Source organism: Diceros bicornis, chromosome 7 (genome assembly GCF_020826845.1).
Source record: "Diceros bicornis minor isolate mBicDic1 chromosome 7, mDicBic1.mat.cur, whole genome shotgun sequence".
Lineage (NCBI taxonomy): Eukaryota > Metazoa > Chordata > Mammalia > Perissodactyla > Rhinocerotidae > Diceros > Diceros bicornis.
In genome coordinates, this window is record NC_080746.1 from 71469810 (window position 1) to 71490246 (window position 20437).

The 20437-nt window shown below is 41.3% G+C and overlaps 1 long non-coding RNA gene across 1 annotated transcript in view; it reads right to left on the bottom strand.

Annotated features, from left to right (window-relative positions):
• Positions 1 to 5076, bottom strand: part of LOC131408887 (uncharacterized) — a 41574-nt gene extending 36498 nt beyond the window's left edge. Inside the window, exon 1 of the long non-coding RNA XR_009220819.1 lies at positions 4983 to 5076. This is a non-coding gene — a long non-coding RNA (uncharacterized LOC131408887). The remainder of the gene's footprint in view (positions 1 to 4982) is intronic.
• Positions 5077 to 20437: the final 15361 nt, after the last annotated feature.

Sequence of the window (20437 nt, forward strand, 5' to 3'; positions counted from 1 at the left end):
CAAAGTGGAGGAGGAAGTGAGTTGGAGGTGATGAGAGGGTGGCCAAGCAGCAGAGAGGGTCCTTCTAAAGCTGAACCAGATGAATTCGAAACAGATCCAAATACCCTGGTTTCCTGAACCTCCCCAGCAATGTGGAGGAGTGCAGACAACAGAAAGGGTTTGTCCAGGCCTAGAAATTGGCAAGGAGGGCCCGGAGGCTGCAGCGGAAAGACAAGAGAGACTGACAAGGAAGGAGAATCTTTGCAACGACTGAATTTGGGGTCAGAACTGGGCTGATGTCAGAAACATTAAGGGGAAGAAGGATATTAGATCATGAAAATGGAGGTTTTGAGGCCAGGGCATTGGCAAATTTATCAATATGAGAGTGGTAGTCCTTAAGGGAGTTGATGGGAGCTGGAGAGGTGAAGACTGTGAACCTGCTGCTAAAATTCTTAAGGAAGGAGAGAGATTTGCCCAGAGATCAGTAAGTCTCTCAGGGATGGCATGGAGGGAGTACTGAACGGATGGAGTGGACTTCAGAAGAGCAAAGGCCGTTGCAGGACAATGATAGAATTGTGGTCTATGAGCCAGCAAGGAAGCCACATGCTTATTGCTCCTCCAAGAAGAGGAGGAGTGTGAGTGGCCCCAACGGAGAACTCTGTGAAGGGAGCAATGTCTTGACAAGGCAGCCAGATTACCTTTAGACCGTGGCAGTAACCCTCGAGGAGATCACTGACCACCCTGGGAACCTTATTCCCAGTGAAAAAGCAGCAGCCCTTTGCGTTTAGAAGGAAGATCAGGACTGAATTCGTGGAGAAGTGAGATGATGGAAGAAGAGATAGCAACAGCAGTATCTGAGGTTGTGCGCAGGATATTGAGTTTAAGTAATGGGAATTAATTCACTCCAAAAATAGCTGTTGAGGACCCATGCACTAGAGTTGGAATACAGATAAGACACAGCTCACACTCTCGAGGAACACCACTGAACAGAGAAAATGGATTCATAGCTTTGTCGTTAGAGTGTAGTCAGATGGCTTGGATTCAAATCATAGCTTTGCCACTTGGAGTAGACAAGATATTTAAACTCTCTAAGCCTCAATTTTCTCATCATGAAATGAAGATAACAATAGGACCCACTCATCAACTTGTTATGAAGATTAAATGAGAAAATACATGAAGAGAACTTAGTACAGTGCCTGGAAGACAGTTCTCATTAATGCTAGTTATTAGTTTTAACTAGAATACAGAAGGAGAAGTGCTGACATACTAGTATGACTAGAGTACTTTTATTACCAGCGGAAATCAGGAGAATACTTCTATCATTTTAGGGTGAGGAGGTCCTTCAAAACAAAGCATAAGACTCAAAAGTCATAAAGCAAATGATGGTCATATTTACCGACATAAAAATGTGAAGCTTAAAAAAAAATATGCATCTTCTATATGACGAGAGACATTACAAAGTTAAAAGGCAAGATAAAAATTTGGAAAAATATGTTTAATTTCTATAACAAACAAAAGTTTATATGAGTACTATTTTAAAAGCCATGACAACAGTCAAATTCATAGAGACAAAAAAGAGAATGGTGGTTGTCAGGGGCTGGGAGAGGGGGGAATGCAGAGTTAGTGTTTCATGGGTACAGAGTTTCAGTTTTGCAAGATAAAAAGAATTCTGCAGATGGATGGTGGTGATGGTTGCACAACAATGTGAATGCACTTAATGTCACAGAACCGTACACTTGAAAATGGTTACAATGGTGAATTTTACGTTATGTGCATTTTACCACAATTTTTCTAAAAAGCCTTTACAAATGAGTAAAAAGTGAAATTGAACACTCCAATAGGAAAACGAGCAATGGTTGTAAACAATAGTTTACAGACAAAGGACACATGTGGTGATTAAATATAAAAAACTATTCAACTTCAACAAAATTGGAGACAGGAAAGTGTTTGACCAATTAGATAACAAAGATGAAATACGGTGATAATACCTAGCCATGGCTGTGAAGATTCAGACATTCTTACACGCTGTGGATGGGAGTATAACGGGGCACCGCTTTTCCAGAAGACAATCAGGCTGTAGCTATCAAAATACAAAATGGGATGCCTTTTGGTGCAACAGCTCCACTTTTAGGAATATGTCCCGGAAAAATAGCCACTCAAATGTATAAGGGGATTTATCGGAGCATTGCTTGTAATCTAAAAAAGTAGAAACTGCCTAAATAGCCATTGAGAAACTGATGTCTTAAATGATGTACAAGTACACAATTAGCCATTGAAAAAATCACAGGTGCTCTCTATTCTAATGTGAAGAGAAAAATGAGAGACAGTAATTGAAAAATAAGTCCTAAACAGTATTATTGTATGATCTCTTCTTTACTTTCTGGAAGTATACAGTGGTCCCTTTTTTATTTAAAAGAAAAAATTTAATGTATATTTGTAAATGCAAGGAAAAGAACTCAATGGTACCAAAGGTCCATGAGAATGGGAAGGGAGGATTTTACTTTTAGCTTGGTACACCTCTACGATGTTTGCTCGAGGTTTCCTAGGAGCGCTTTCTAATTTTTTGTAATAAAGGAAACAAATCCGCGAAAATGCAGAAGAAAATCAAAGTGTTTCGGGAGCCCAGACGCAGAAGTAACTAACAGCCTGGGGAAAATGTCACAATGGAGACGACTATGAAAGGTGTTGGGGGTGGGGGGGCGGTGAGGCGCAGGAATGTGATAAGTGGAGAAGGTGATGAAAGACATTCCCAGGGTGGGGGAGGTGGGTGCCTGGGAAGCAAGTTCATGGGAAGCAGAGCCAGGGAGCTGACCAGGCAGAAAAGGGACTGAGTTGACGAAATCCACTCCTCCAAGTTCCAAGTGTAAAGTTGGCTTAAAGGACTACAGGCAATCACCCAAAAGTGTTTACTGAGCACCTACTCTGTGTTGTGGATACAATAATAAATAAAACTCACGTGAATCCTCTTCCTTTCAAGTTGCTTTCAGTCTAATGGGAGAGGCAGACATAAAATAAAATTTAATAAAATAATAAAATAAATACTTAGCAAGAGGTTGGAAGAAAATACCAACAGTGCTGGAATGGAAAGTACAAGGAGGTTGGGTCTAGGCAGACCCTCTGAGGCTATCATATTTAAGCCGATACCTGAAGAATGAAGGCACCGGCTTAATGTAGGGTTGGGGTGAAGGGCAAAGGCTTTCCTGGTGGAAAGAAGAGCACAGACAAACACTGAGGAGAGAAAAAGCTTAAGAACGGAAGACAAGTTAGCGTGACTACATATTTTCCAAAATAACACCATGCATTAGCCTTCTCTGGTGTCCCTTTATAGAGCCTAGTCCCGCTGAGGACCTGCTGTGCCCTCCTGTAAACACCTCTGAACTAGTCAGCTTTTTCTATTAAGTGGCATTTAAATGTTTGGTTATATGCTAAATTTTGTACCTCATTCATGTATCATTAGAAATTGATGATCCCAAATCATCAATTTCTATCTCTGTGGGGTATGCCTGTGTGTGTGTGTGCATGTGTGGGTGAAAGAGAGAGGGAGATTTGAGGTATAATATCAGTGTGCTATCTGTCTCTATCTTAAACAATTCAACACAGAAATCAGTGCACCCTGAAACCCTTACCCTTTTGAACCCAAGTACCATTAGTCTTGTGGTACAAGCTGAATGTTACTGCAAGTGAGACTGAAATTGCAAAAAGGCTGCAAGGAAGGAGAGCATGAAGCATGACTATTGTTGGGGCACAGCTTGTTTTAAGCTTCTGGCCATTATCTGAACAGCAGAGTATAATAACCGATGTGTCAAAGTCTCCTTGATGCCATCAAACATTGTCCATTTTTCCAGAGCTAGGGATGGAGCAGACACAGTGCCTGCCCTCAGGAAGTTCATAGTCTAATGGGGAAGACCGCCGCATGGAACATTCCCACACAGGTCATAACTCTTGGAAGACAGCATGCCTGTGGTGCACGGAAACACAGATCAGGGAGCAACGAACTCAGCGAGGGGTGGGAAAAGGAGCCTCCTGTACCGAGAGCTGATATTGGGGGGCCGGGTAGGAGGTAGTCAGTAGGGGGATGGCACTCCAGGTGGAAGGAGCAGCACAAATAGAGAAAGCAGAGCCAAAAGTACACGATGTTTTCAGGAAATAACTAGCAGGCAAGTGTGCTGAGAGGGTCAGGGAGTGGCTGGTGAGGAAGTTGCAAGTTAGGCAGAGAGTCAAGGACTGAAGGGCCTTGAATGGCCTAGGAAGAACTTTGGAATTTCTCCTGGAGGTGTGCGTTGGGGGAGGGTTCCCTCAAAGGTTTTTAGGAGGAGGGAGTGATCAGAGCAGTGTCTAGGAGGATCAGTCTGACTGCTCTGTGGAGGACGGCCACCCCACCTTCACCCCAGCCTGGCCTCTGTACCACAATGGGTTCGACGGGGGATGGAGAGAAACACTTTCAGCCCTAGCTCTTCCTCCTCAGTAGGGCGGACCCTGCGCACACACCCTGCCATTTTCTCTAGGGATGACAGGAACCAGGTGGGCGGGACAGAGTCCTCATGCAGCCCCATGCACACCCCTAAACCCCTGCTTAGGAGACGCCTGGGGGCCGTCGCAGGCTCAGACAGCTGAGACCTAGCTTCAGACTCCTTCCTAGAGGGAGCCAAGAGGAAGCTTATCCTTTACGTGCCCAGGAGAGAATCCAGCTCGGTGCTGGGTTATTTCCTAAACTGAACTTTCTTGATTACTTTATGTTTCGATTTGGGAGAGCCTCTGTCATTTGGGAGCTATTTTTCTGGCTGCAGACTAACAGTGGCAAACATGGACACTGGAACAGGCCCAGAGTCCCGAAATGATTAATATCCTGTGTTTCAAGATGTCAAAACGCACGGATAGCCAAAGCTTTTAGAGAACCAGGCAGCGCAGTGTGATGGCAACCAGCCCCTTGAGTCACTGGGGAGAAGATGCTATCGTTCCATAAGCTAAGTCAATGAAATCGAATAAAGGATCTGAAAACAAACCTTGGGGACATTCACCTTCAGGAAATGCTCCGAGTTGGTCTGCTGAGCTCCAGTCGTCCACGGATTCTCAGCCATTCCAGGTTGACTGTCCTCTCACTCTAGACCAAATCACTTGCTTTGGTCAGTGGCAGCCTCTCCAGAGTGTCACATATCAATTGCTTTGTTTATCTTATTGTCGGCCTGTTTTGGAAACACTCTCCTAGACTCCTGTATGACTCATAGGTTAAGGAGTGTGAGTAATTCTTCTGGAACTCACTTGGAATAGGAGGGAACCCTTCCCATTTGATTTCCGGTCCTAAAAAAAGACAGGATAGTTCACACAGGATGCTAATTAGTTTTCCTATCCAACGGTTACGATGGCAGCCCTGCTTGGAAAACTGCCTCGGTACTTCAGGGTTTAGAAATTTGAACACCTCCAGCTTTTGTTCAGAACTATAAAATGACACCAGAATATCATTTTGTTCTGATTAGTTTTCCTGCTGAAGTTGTAGTTTTTGTTAGAGAGGAAACCCAAATGATCTGTCTTAGTGAGGCATGAAAATTAGGATAACAAACAACCAGATTTCGCCTCCGAATTTTTCTTGCTCGGTCCTTGGTGTAGGTAACCTCTCGTGTCCTTTCTGCTGTTTTTGGCCTGTCCTTTTAAGAAGTGATATAAACTCACTAAAGTTCTCTCACCCCAAAAGGGTGTGGCTTCTTTTGGAGCCAGAACAGTTGGCGTGCACTTCCTGTAGCACAGATGGTAAGAAAGTGGCTCCACATCTCTGTTTCTAAACCAGTGTTAGAGAGGACTACCCCCGGCACAGGACTTGGGTATTCGAGAGCTTTTCAGCATTGCCAATATGAAGTATTCCAGCATTGCTGGGTGCAAAACCATAGCGAAAGTCCCAAGTCACACCCTAGGGGAAGGATTATGGGGAACTTTAACTTTCTACTTTGTATAGTTTTGTACAATTTGAACTTTCCCACAATGAGCATGGAAAACAGTAAGGAAAAAAAAAAAGCAATCAAAGCCTGGCCGTGTTTATTTGGAAATGGTCTCTTTATCCTTTTCTGTCTTAGCTGCTTTGGGTGGGTTAATTAACCCCTGTCCTTATCTATGAAATGAAGGTAATCATATACTCCTTATAGCATTGTTGAGTGTTAAAAACATATAATATATGTAAGTACACATATCAAGTGCACATAGTAACACTCAGTAAGCTTTACTATTGTTGTTGTTGATGTTGCTCGTTACCAATGTCCAAGACCCTCTCTCTCTGAAATACAGCTATTGAGTGGGGCAGAACATAACTCGCACCCTTTGCATGGAAGGGAGAGAATCAGTCCTAATTAGAAGGACATTCTATCAGGAAGACGCTGAAAGATACAGGCAAATTCACAGGTTTCCCCACTTCTCTAATCCTTTCTCCAGAGAGCATCTAGAAAGATCACTGTCCACTCCATACTCCCTCTAAGAATCAGTTAGATTAGGCCACTCCCCACATGGCTCTCTACCAAGGCTTCCACAGCACTCTGAATGAAGTCAGCCTCCTTACATGTCCTCTTGATCCCACATGATCTGCCCACTTCTGTCCTGGCTCCTCCACTCTCCCACCAGTTCATTAAGCTCTGGCCCCCCACAAGGCCTTGCGTGAGCAGCCGCCTCAACCCACGTCCCATGCTCAGCGCTCCTCACGGGTCTCAGCTTAGATGTCGCATCCGCAGAGAGGCCTTTCCTGGCGCCCCTTTCATTATTCTCTACACGGCCCCCTGTTATTTATTTTACTGTACTTATCGCACACCACAATTAGTTTATTTGCTTTCTTGTTGGCTTTCTCTCTCTTCCAGAATGCAGGCTCCAGGAGGGCAAAGACAATGCCTGTGCTGCCACACGGTAAGTGCTTAATAAATACTTGTGGAAAGAGGAAGAGAAGAGAAAGGGAAGGAGGAAGGAAATAGGAAGGAATGAGAGGAGAAGGAAGGGAAGAAAAGAGAGAAACTACAAAAGAAGGGAGAGTACTCAAGGGGGTAGGTTTAAAAGCGTGACAACTGGTAGAATGTGGTGCCAATGACAGAAACAGTAATAGTTTGGGAGGGAGAATAAAATTAGAGAATAAACTGATGAGTTCAGTTCAAACATGTCGCATTTAAAGTGAAGGCAGGGGCCGGCCCCGTGGCTTAGTGGTTAAGTGCACGCGCTCCGCTGCTGGCGGCCCGGGTTCGGATCCCGGGCGTGCACCGACGCACCACTTGTCTGGCCATGCTGAGGCCGTGTCCCACATACAGCAACTAGAAGGCTGTGCAGCTATGACATACAACTATCTACTGGGGCTTTGGGGGAAAAAAAAAAAAAAGTGAAGGCAGGACACCCAAGTGCAACATCTAACATCTAGCAGATAAATAGACGCAGTAGTGAAACTCAGGGCCAGGCCAGGGCTGGAGCTGCCAGCTGGAATGTCACGAAAATGTCACTGAAGCTTTCAGAACGGAAGAAATCTTTAAAGGTAGGGAAGGAAGGAAAAAGAGAAGCTGCTTCTGGGAATCAAAGTCTTTGGGTTCTGTGGGGAATGTGACTGCAAAACTGAAACTTAAAAGAATTCATCAGGAGTGGAGCCTGCAGCTTAATTTGACCCAGCATGGGAAACCACACCCAGCTCAGACACGGACAGGATCAGCAAATTGATGTCTCCATGCAGGATCAGTGAAGGTGGCCGAGAAGGCACATTCAGACAGGAGCAGACAGAAGGTGCTGTGACGTCAGGGCCAGTGGAGAGGAGCAGGTTCTGATGAGACCAACAACGGTATAAAATGCCTAAGAACCCACTGCTAATGGGTTAAAGACTGCTTAGCTCAGCGTCCTGCACAAATGTGCAGAGGTGATGGCGAAGCTGACAGGCAAAGTTGTGGTTAATGGAGTTTGTCTTTCCCTTCAGGGCTTTCTGCTCCATTTGTCCCCTCCCTGGCTGCCAGTGGTGTTCTTCAGAGTTGCCATGGAGAGGAAGAAGGAATAAAGGCTCTGGAGCCAAGGGCCCTGGGTTTGCATCACCCACCACCATGTGACCCTGGGAACATTTCCTCTCTGAGCCTCAGTTTTTTAATCTTTCAGGTGAGGATGATAATGGCTACCTCCTACGGTTTTTGTGAACATACTAGAAAGCCTCTGAGAAGCCCCTAGCACATAGCCAGTGCTCAACAAACGTTAATGCTCTTTCCTTCCAAGGCCTCTCACATTCTGCCCCCTCCCATTCTAAGCAGACATTGAAAATTTAGTGGAATGACATTGGCTTTTCTAGGGATATTGGCACTTGATATTTTTTATACACTTGTGGAATTTGTTTTTAAATTATTCACTCATTCTTTCTTTTCACAAACATTTATTGAACACCTACTATGTGTCCAATGCTGGCCTAGGTGCTGGGCATACAAGGGTGAACAAAACAGATGCACTTCACTTCAAAGCTGGTTAGGGAAATCAGCTTTACTGCTCTAAAGCACATAGACGGGAGTAAGTACATAGCAGTAGTGCTCAAACTCCAGCAGGTATCAGAACCACCAGGAGGGCTTGTTCAGATTGCTGGGCTCCCCTTCACAGAGTTTCTGATCTGGAAAATCTGGACTGGGGTCTAGTAGTTTACATTTCTCACAAGTTCTTAGGTGCTGCTGCTGGTCCAGGATCCACACTTTAATAACCACTGGAATGCAGTATTAGGAAGGAAGGGGGATAGAGTATTAAAAGCAGTAAGTCAGAAGAATCTGATACCTCTTATCTCTAGGATGTGTTGTTCTCCTTGATGAGGACAAGCTGGTGAGTATTCCAGGTAAGTGCACAAACTCCCAGAGATTTTGGAGAGAAGGAGGAATCTGAAGGCGTAGTGACGTCGGTTCCCAGATGCTGGAGCCCAGCTGGACCCCAGTCTCTCTCTTCTCTGCCCACAAACTTCTCTGTGTCTTTCAAGTTTCTATTCGACTCAAAGCCATTGTCTGACAACTTTCCTCCCTTCCCCAGGCAGATTTTCGCCATTCTCCACACTCATAGCACTTAATACATCTCTCTATTATGACAACTGTCTCATTGGACTGTGGATTTGTTTATTGACCTATATTCCCCAGTAGACAACGAATGCCATGATAGATGGGACTGTGTCTTTATTGACTGCCAGACCGACTGATTGGCTACACAGGGTATGGTTAAGGAGTATTAAAACATATGTGGTGCCAGGAAAAACTATTGCAATTGATATTTTATGTAGACATTGAGAATTGGGAGCAAGTATTTTCTTGTCTGACAAAGACGGGTTCAGATCTTTGCTCCACCATTAGCCATGTAATCTTGGATAAATCATTCTGAGCCTCCATTTTATCATTGGTAAAATAAGGACAATGATCTTAGCACGTATGTCAGGACCAAATGAAGTAATATGTATAAAATGTTTAGCATGGTGCTTGGCATATAGACAACATTAAACAAAATAAAATTCAATATTTGATAAATAAAGCAAAAAGAACAACAGAAAAATGAAAATTGATTGGGCTGGGTAAAAATAACCCTGTCAATTAAAGCTATTTACAATATTTGCTTAATATTTATGCCCAATTACTAAGCAGCAAAATATTATTTTGCATATCACTTAATATATATCAAATTAACTTCAATAATTATTTTTCCAACATTAAACTCTGTTCATTTGTGTTGTTCTCAAGTCAAGGAGACTGAAGACTAAGGAAAAGCCATTTGACCTTAGGATGTCATTCAGAAAAATGGGTACATAAGAGGATAAGGAAGGATTTTGAAGTGAATAACAGGAGGCCACAAATATAGACAATTGTTTTTGGGATGTCTGCCAACAAATAATGAGAGAGAGAGAGAAGGAATAACAGCTTTTTGTTGAACAATGTATCTATAGAAAATAAATGTTTCCATTGACCTTAGTAATATATATATATTAGTAATATAGAGATAAAAATATAGACATTAGTAATATATATATGTATATACCAAATTTGAAATGGTTTTAACACAAAGTACCAGGCATTCTTAAACCTGAAGTCCTACGGTTTTTTTCTCTAATTCTGTGAAGTAAATGTTCAAATATACATATAGTTCATTTTAATGTTTCATTGCAAGAATGGTTCCTTTACCAATGGATTCCCAAGGATATTCCTTTATTTATTTATTTTTTTTATTTTTATTTTTTTGTGAGGAAGATCAGCCCTGATCTAACATCCATGCCAATCCTCCACTTTTTGCTGAGGAAGATGGGCCCTGGGCTAACATCTGTGCCCATCTTCCTCTACTCTATATGGGACGCTGCCACAGCATGGCTTGACAAGTGGTGCCTCCATGCACGCCCGGGGTTCCGAACCCCGGCCCCCAGCGGCGGAGCGCACGCACTTAACTGCTACGTCACGGGGCCGGCCCCTCAAGGATATTCTTTTAATCAGCACTTAAACCATTTCTATTTTAAGATTTGTAGCTGTTTTAAAGGATAAATATTTTTAAATGGGCAGCACCTTGTGAGAAGAAGAACACTGTTCCATAAATGAGGTCCTAACCACCTGGGCAGAGTAGAGCAAGCAGGAGTCTGTCATTGGCTGAACTGGTCTCAAAACAGTAATGTACCGGAAACAGATGACAGCAAATTTCAAAGCACAGCAAAAGCCTCATTAACGCTGAACTTGGAAGTTGCACTTCAGCTTAAAATTTGCTGAAACAGAAATAAAAAACATACACGAGGCCCTTTGGGTCTCCATGTGTGCAAAAAAAATATGAGTGATGTATTATTCTATGGGGTTCTATGATAATCAAGCTTGACTGCTTGTTTTTTAGGAAGCTTTTATCTTTAGATTCATTCTCGAGGCAAGCTCGTTAGGTGCACTCTCCCCAGTGTGTTCAAGTGTGCACCAAGGACTTTCCTGCAAACAGAAACTTGGAGAGGGAAACTTAAAGAAAAAAAGCTTTCTGCATTGTAGTTAATGACCTCTTACTGCTTGCTTTGCAGAGGATAAGCACAGATTGGAAGCATGGTTAGTAACTAATCAAGAAAAAAAGATTAAAGCATTATTTATGTTTTTTTGTTTTTCTATTACTTGTTTTGTTTTAAAAAAAAAAATGTATTTTTCTAGTTCAATCAACCCTTTGCAGAATAAGAAACACAATGGAATGTTTGTTTACCTTTTCCAAAGAGTTCAATACCTAACATTTTAGATAGGATCCTATTTTCTAATCTTGATTAATCCATAACTTTCAGATGTAGTGAATTGCAAACAGTCATTTATAAGGTGATCCCTTGGAAGTTTGAAACATTTTTTAATGGGAAAAAAAGTTCTTTGCGATGACTAGATTTTCACACTAGCCCACACAAGTCTAGTTAAGCCCTGATATACCTAAAAGGACAGTAGGAATAAAAAGTACCGAGGCAGTGCTGTTTTGGAGATGAGAAGAACACAGACATTAGAGCCAAAGAGAGCTGAAGCCTGGGCTGGAATCTAGGTTAGCCGCTTACCAGTTTTGCAATATTTGGGCAAATAACTTTACCTATCCAAGCCCCTGTGGCCTCACCCATAAGATGGGGATAAAATGCTTAGATCCCAGGGTTGCTGCTGTGACAACAGCACACGGATTGAGAACAGAGGCTCTGAAGCCAGATACCCTGTTTTGAATTCTGGCTCTGCCATTTACTTGCTAGGAACCTTGGACAAGTTACTTAACTTCTCTATGTATCAATTTCCTCATCTATAAAATGACAATAAAATGGAAATTTACCTCTACAGTTGTGTCAGTTGTGTTAGGTTGAGTCAATATATAGAGTGTTTAGAATAATACTTGGCATATGGTAAGCACTATAAAAACGTTAGTTATTATCATTATTATTAGGTATGCCTCCTGTCTCTTCTTAAACAATAATAAGAAACTATCCTAAACTTAAAAAAATGTATAGATAGATAATAGAGTTACTTTCCTAAGAAATTGATTTGGTTCATGGTAATTTCCCACTATATATGTGAAAGAAATTTCATCCCCCAGAATGTGCAAATAAAGAAATGGAGAAAAGAAGGGAGGATTGTGTGTAGCCAAAACACAGTTTCAGATGCACCATTCACTTGGTTTAGAAAGAATGTCAAGTGTTACCTATTCTTCACCAGAAGGAAAACAAGCAAGTCTCTACAGCCAGACATGGAAAGTATTGTTTTGAGAAAATGGAAAGGCACTCTCGGACATGCTTGGGCAAGATTATCATTCCACTGCCTTTTAATTACAATTACCATACTAAAAATATTTGCATTGTACTTCATTCATTCATCATTGTTCTATAGCCCCGTTTGTGGAATATGAACATATTTGATGCCTTGCAAATGAAGACAGCTGGATGCTTAAAAGCCAGTTTGAAGTATTAAATAGACTGAGAATCTTAATGTATTCTTTTTCCCTGGTACAATGAAATTGTTGTTTATCAGATATATCATTAATTCCTAGGATTAGGCAGCGGTGAGGGAGGAAATGTAATTTTAATAGAGAGGTTGCCAATATTTTAGCTTCACCTACTTGGAAAGTTTAACTCCTAAACGTTGTAATGAACCAGGAGTCATGGCCAACCTTCCAAGATGCCAAAATGGCGCCCCGTTATAGGGGAATAGAGTGGAGGAATAAATGAGGTAGGGATTACATGAGAAGAGCTAGTCACTTCATTTTCTAAAATCTGCTGTCCCTAGGAAGCCTGAAATCACTGAGACCACGGCCTCAGGGAAAAAAATATGCCTTTCTCTTTTGGGCCCAGACTGGGACCCTTGGATAAGGCAATGACTTGGTATGGGGCATGGGGTTGTGGTGGTATAGTGTGGAGGTCCTTAGCTTTGAATGTTCCTGCACAGCAGAGTGTCTTCCCCAGAAGCAGGGCTTCCAGCTGGAGAATACCTGAAAATAAAAACAATGCTAAGTATCACTAATACACTGTAAGTTATTTTGAATTTCATCTTGGAACTGGAAATTCACAATGCAACTCTTGGTATTTCTCAATTAGTTTATTGAGACAAAAAAGGGCTCCAAGGCCTAAGTGCAGATCACCTTGGAATTTTCCAGGGATCCCAGCCCAACCAGGGCAAGTTATCTCGAGGGCTGTCCAACTTGAAGGTGGGTAACTGGTGACTTTAAGGAGAAAAAACCAGAATAACACGAAGAGGTGCCAGAGAACACATGAAGCATTCTGGGACACTTGGCCCTCCTAGTTTCCTTTTAAAATATTTTTATTATTATAAACAACTTTGCAGAAAGTTTATCCCATAACCTCTTCAATAAAATTATTGACATATCTGTATGAATACTTATAACTTTGTCCATATGTACATATCTTGCTTATAAAAATTTAGTCACTCTGAATATGATGGGGGTCTTACTTTTCAGGTAGCATTATTTATAACATTATTTTCTTTGACTTTTTCTACATATTTATGGTATGACTTCATATTTAACGTTTGATATATCTTATCCAGTTGATAGAACAACTTATTTTCTCAAAGGTGAATCAGCTTCTTACTCCTTATTGTTGGACTTGGACCAAAAAACAAAACCAATCTACCGAACAAACATTCCCACCATAACTTACAGAAAAGTTTGTTGTCTGTTTCTTTTTACCCCAAATGATATACTTTATTTGAACATATTATCAACTCACTATTAGGTGATCAAACACAAAAGTTTTCATAGTGGCAACTCTAAAAATGGCTAACAATGATGGGAACAATGCAACTACTTAAAGGAAAAAATGGAGAAAAAAAATTTGTTTATTCTTTTGTCCCTATATTACAATGTAGTGGATTTTGCTGGAGTCTGATATGACCACTCAGAAGGCCAAAATGACCCAATTGTGCTGTCCTCTGGAATCTCATTTATTCACTTATTCATTCATTCATGCAACTAATATTTACACACCTGCTCTATGCTAGAGACTATTCTAGGCAGTAAAAATACCCCTTTCCTCATAGACCTTATTGTGGGGAACATAGAACAAATAAATGAATACATAACAAAATGTCAGGTAGTGATGAGTGTTATAAGGAAAAGTCAGGAAGGGTAAAGGTATAGAGAATGACAGGGGTGGGGTGAAATGGGGAGGCTGCTATTTTAGAAAGGGTGGTCTGGGGAGTTTTCTCTGATGAGGGGGTAAGTGAAGAGAGTGATTCCTACATGTGTCTATGGAAGGAGATGTCTTGTGTGTTCCCGTGGAAGAAGTACAGCTCACTTTTACATCTCTTCCTTGTTTGTTATTCATTCAAAGCATATTCATTTTTGTGAACGTGCTACTGTTTTGAAAGCTATGGGAGATCTGAGTGAACCATACGGGCATGGTATCTGCCTCTCAGAGTTGACGGAAAGACAAGAAATTACGAGTGTACTAATGCTTTGAGAGAGGAAGGACCGGGCGCTGTTTATGCCTGGGAGGTCAGGGAAGGCTACTCTGAGGAAGTGACCTTTAAGCAAAGAAGTAGGTGTGAGCCAGATTAATGTGACAAAGGCACTGGGAGCAAGGGAAATTTACAAGCAGAAGGGTCACTGTACAACCTTGTTTTGCTGATGCCTTTCAACTTTGTCACCTGTCCAACCTCCTGAGGGCTAAGAAGTAACATCATTTGATCGTATTACCTTGCCTCTCTCTGGAAGATGTACAAATGCACAAAGAAATGATTTAGCAGCAGATGAATAAAGGAAAAGATACAGCACAGGGGGCAAAAATAATAACAATACAACCCAAACTGCATGACTCTATTGTACTTCAGATTTGGATATCTTTATTTATAGAAGGTTTTATTGTCAATCAATCCTTTTGATAGCTGGAGTGCCCTTTGAAACACAGAATTGGGGTAATAAATTTTCCAAAGACTACTTATCAAGCTATGGTCATTTCCGGTTTTGTTTCTAATTGGACTCATAAATTTTCTTGTGTCTTTAAAATAAGATTTATAATAGAGAAGCAGCAGTAAGAAGAGAAAACACCAAAACCTTACAAGAAAAAATATGTAAGTTTTATTCCTTGTCTATACCAACTGATTCTTTGAAACACAGTATGGTAATGATATAGGGTAGGAAAGCTGTTGGCTCATCCCCTAAGCCCATATTCTACTCGCAACTGTTCATAATAGAGAAAAATTAGAAACAATGTGAGAGTTTTGCAAAATGGTGTATGGTTCCTCTATACAATGGAATACACTATAGCCATTAGACATCATGTTGTAGAAGAAGGCTTAATGGCATGGGGGAATATTCACAATAGATTAATTTGAAAAAGCAGGCTGCTAAACAAAATTTTAGTGTGATAAAAATTAGGTCACAATGTAATTACAAAGAAAACTTGACAAAGAAAATATATCAATATTTTAACAGGCATTATGTCTGCTTAATGAAATTATAGATTGTTTTTATTTTCTTCTTCATGTTTGTGTTTTCCAAATTTTTTGTCACAAGCATGTATTGGTTTTGTAATCTGACAAAAAAACACCATAGACATTCTTATCTTTTCTTTTTTTTAATTGCAAAGAGAAAGCAGGGATTTGAGTAGCAATCATTTCTTTCTTTCTTTTTTTTTTTTTTTTTGCTGAGGAAGAGTTGCCCTGAGCTAACATCTGTGCCAATCTCCCTCTATTTTGTATGTGGGGCGCCACCATAGCATGGCTGCCACCAAGTGGTGTAGGTCCACGCCTGGGAACTGAACCCAGGCTGCTGAAGCAGAGCAAGCGGAACTTAACCACTAGGCCACTGGGCTGGCCCCCTACATACCGGTGGGTCTTATTTTAGTGTCAGGATTAGAGCAGAGAGCAAGCTTTCTGAGTTTCCATATGGCTAGCTAGTTGTTTTAACAGCATTTATTGAAAAATGCACCTTTTTTTCAATAGTTTAAAATTCAACTTTATATTATACTCAATTTTCATGTCCTTTGGGTCTGTTTCTGGATGCTATGCCTTTTCATTCATCTATTGCTCTGTTTCTAAACCAACACCAGAGTATTTTAATTACCCTGGTTTTGTAGTATGCTTTGATAATGTGTTAGGTCAAATCCCCCCAAATCCATCCCCATTTTTCTTTTTCAAAAGCATATTGTAACGTTTTTTGCGTTAATGCATTCTTAAATAGCTTGACTTAACACTTTACTTTGCTTTACTAACTAGAATGGATTCTTCCTTTGAAAAAAAATATTATCCAGAGAGTGAATTTTAGTGCTGTTCATTCTAGCAAAGCAGGGCAAAAACTATGCTAGCTTTTTGAAGACAGAGTCTATTTGTTCTTGAGGGCTTCTATTGAGAAGCGATGTGGTCACTGGCGCTTTAGCTCCCTCTAGCAAACATCCTTTGGCCAAATAGCAAAGCCCCTTTGACATTTGAGCACCAAAATCTCTGGAATCTTAGCCATGTCCCCATGTGCGCAGACAAGATCTAGTCTAGTGGCTAATTACATGGTCTAGGACACATTCCAAATGAGGTATTATTGCTCTCCCATTCTGAGCAGCTATGACCATCCCATTCAAAAAGAGCCGAGGAAGCAGCCTCGGCTGCTTTTAAAAAGCAGCCGAAAGAGTGATAAACACTGGTTAACCCATTAATGCCTGATTTCTAAAAATTCTCATTTTTGTACGCCCAGATACGTCAACTCTGGTTAAAAAAATCAAACCACACATACACGTATGAACATAAACCTCTTTCAACTGGGTCAGCTGCTAAGAGATAGCATGATTCTTTTTCTAATATCCCCTTAAATAACAATTGTCTTCAAAAAGTGATCTGGGCTCTCTGGCTTCATTCATTTCTGTCCCTGACTTCCCCAATATCCTATGGTAGATCCTCCAGCTCTAGAAGTAGTTTTAATAAAACAGCTTTCTTACAGTCAAATCTCTTTGTTGTTCATCCAAAACCTTTTTCTCAAGTGTGAGTTTCCCGTATCTTGCTTCTAAACCTGTCTGTTGAGACTTTCTTCCCAAGTTGCTCACACCTGGCTTTTCACTTCTGGCTTCTTCTTTTGCTCTTGCTACTCTATATTTGCTCCTGTTCCGATTCTCTTTCCACTTCAGTAGGCACCTCTGGGGAATCTTATTCAGCCTGTGCCCCCTACTCTGCCAACTACCCGTCCGAGCCTCTTCTGTTCTCTCTCTCTGTCTCCCTTTCCCTCTCTGAGGTTGAGAACATTCATGGAGGGCCACGTACAAACGGGGTGGAGCGTGAGGAGCTACAGAGAAAGAGAATCATAAAGCAGACAGGCAGAGAGAGGACAAGTCCAGGGGCCACATGACCCCAGAGAGAGGAGGAGAGGGGAACTGCTCCATGCCTGATGGCACCTCAGTTCTAGTCCTCTCCTCTTTGGGCTTAAGTCAGTTGAAGAGGCTTCTGTTTCTCGCATTCCCTAAGTGTGAGACGATACCCCTATCCCTGAGGACAGTCCTAGTTATCTCCTTTTCTTTATATGAAACTCGAATCGATGGGAGAATTTTTAAAAAATAATACTCACCACCTTTGAATTGATGACTTTGAACATATGTCTCTAAAATATGAAATTTCTTTGTTTTCCAAAGGAATTGTCTAAAGGAAGAGGCGATTTACTGAAGTATTTAAGAGTGTGCACTATGGAGTCAGACTGCCTAAGTAGCCTCAGATCTCAGGACCTCTCTGTGCTTTGGTTTCCCCATCTGTAAAATGGGAATAATAGAAGTACCTACCTTACAGGGGTTTGAATGGGGTGATGCGTATAAAGCTCTTAGAACAGTGCTTGACACATTGTGAATCTGCAGTAAATATTGCTGTTGTTTTTGTTATTATTTATAATAATAATAATATATAATAAATATAATAATAATAATGATGCTCATGGGCTGAGCAACATATTCCTACTTGGTTTTCCACAAGAACTTTAACATGTCCATCTCAAGACTTCCCAAATTCCTTTCAAAGAGAGCAAAGCTGCATGACTTCCTGGGCCTGTCATTGCCTTCTCTATCCAATCCAACAGTCCTGGAATTTGACCTCAGCTCTGTTTGACTTCAGAGCCTGTACTTATTCTATTAGACTAGCAGTTCCCAAATTTGACTGCATCTCAGATCCCAAAGATATAGAATCAGAATCTTCCAGATTTGGACTTGGGAATCTGTGTTTTTTTTTTTTTTTTTTTTTTTGGTGAGGAAGATTGGCCCTGAGCTAACCTCTGTTGCCAATCTTCTTCTTTTTGCTTGAGCAAGATTGTCCCTGAGCTGTGCCAATCTTCCTCTATTTTGTATGTAGGTCACTGGTATAGCATGGCTTGATGAGTGGTGTGTAGGTCCACGCCAGGGGTCCGATTCTGTGAACCCCAGGCTGCTGAAGTGGAGAGCACAAACTTAACCACTACGCCACTGGCCGTCCTCCATCAGGAATCTGTATTTTTAAAAACTCCTCAGTTAATTCTAATAGACCTGACCATTGGATCAGAGTTTGGGGAACTACTGTGGATGACATTACTTTATCCTCACTAACTTCATCTATACAACGGGTGCAGTACATATCTGTTTGATAGAATTGTTAACTTAATATATATTGAATCTTCACTGTGTGCCACGCACTGTGCTAAGGGCTTTGTATCTATTACCTCATTTAATTCTCACAAGAATCTTGTGAAGTGGATACTATATTATCCCCACACTACAGATGAGGAAACCTGAGGTACAAAGAGGTTAAGCTACTTGATAAAAGTTGTTCAGCTAGTAAGTGTGGGAAGCGAGCATATCAACGGCCAGGGTTAATGTGAAGATTATATTAGATAATATATTTAAAGCACTGACACACAGTAGGTGCTCAATAAATGTTCTTTTTGCCCTTTCTCTTATCCATGTGATTCTATTCATGCTCAGTGAATTTTAGGTTGAAGACAATACTTTGATCTTAACAGTGCACGGAGAATTGAAAATTCAGTATTCCGGAAGGTAAAAAATAAAAAGGAAGAAGGTACCAGTGGAAGATGGAGATGTTTGGGATCTCCAGAAGAGAGAAACACAAGTGAAAGTATAATTACATATGGGAGAACAAGTGCACATGAAGAGAAACAGTAGCTTGGCCACTAAGGGTAGGGAAAGGCAGGTTGATAAAATTTAAAAGAGGAAAACCAAGGTATGAGGGTAGAACCACAACATCTCAGGGGGGCAGAGTCCTAAAAGGACAATTATTCTAGCCCCCTCCCAATACATGGTCATCCAGTTCTTACTTGGACACTTTCTGTGACAAGAAACTCAACTTGTCAAGGCAGAGGAGGCTCTAGTTATTAGGAAATTCTTCATATTGATTCATTCTAGAGTTTCTACCCACAGGTCCCCCTTCTACCCCTTAGGGCCTTGAAGAATAAGTCTCATTTCTCTTCTATTTGACAGCTCTTCCAATATATAAAGACAGTTACTCTGCACCTCCTGAGGCAAAATCTTCTGCTTCTTTTAATCTTTCCTCATATGACGGAGTCCCCAGCTTCTCTACATCCTGGTCCCTCTCCTTGTGCATGTAGATAATTTTTCTTTATCAAGCCTTAGTTGGAGACAATACTCCACGTGCATAATGACCGGCACCGGGCAGCACTGTAACTCGGCTTTCTTTACATACCAAACTTCTATCCATGCAGCCTAAGATGGCATTCATTTATTTTGGCAGCCACACTTCATGGAGGACCCAGATTGAGTTGTCTGTCACCGAAGACCCTTAGTCTTGCTCTTACATGCATCTGTGAAGATACCTCTGCCCCCAGTCTGCCTTTCAGCAGTGGGTTTCCCAGGGTGGGACCCCCACATTTGTTTCTGTGACAGTCAATTCATTGCTCCAACATTGTATATGCTATCTCTTCCCCTCCTGGCTTTGTGTCATCTGGAAATGTGATGCAAATGCTCTGGGTTTTCATTCACAGCACTGATAAAAGTCCTTAGGTCTGGGTCTTAGAGCGAGCCTTCTGTCATCCTGATGGTAACTAGTGTGGTATGAAGGTTTTAAAGTCCAACAAACCTGGTTTGAATTATGGCCATGCCACCTACTGTGTGACCTTGGGCCAGCTGGTTAAACTCTGAGGTTCAGTTTCCTTATCTGTACCACCAGGATTAAGGGAGAAGATGCAAGGAAAGCATTTATCACGTATTAGATGCTGCACGAATGTTGATTCCCTCCACCCTTCCTTCAGGTCAACATGGATTCATTAATCAGCATCTTTAGGGTATGGTTCCCTAACTAGAGATTCATTCATTAATTATACTAGAATCCACGCCCATATACTCTCACCTTGTCCACAATATCTTGTCATGTGCATTGCTAAAATCCCACTTACATAGAGCGGTCTCCTCATGAAATCAGGGCAGAGACAAAGAAAACAGCACTAAGATTTCACTTGCACGTAAACTTAGGAAAAGTAGTGTAGCTACCAAGAAAGTTGGTTGACTTTGAAAACAGTCAAATTCAGGCCACAAGCAAGTATTGGGCAACCACTCTGTGCTTGG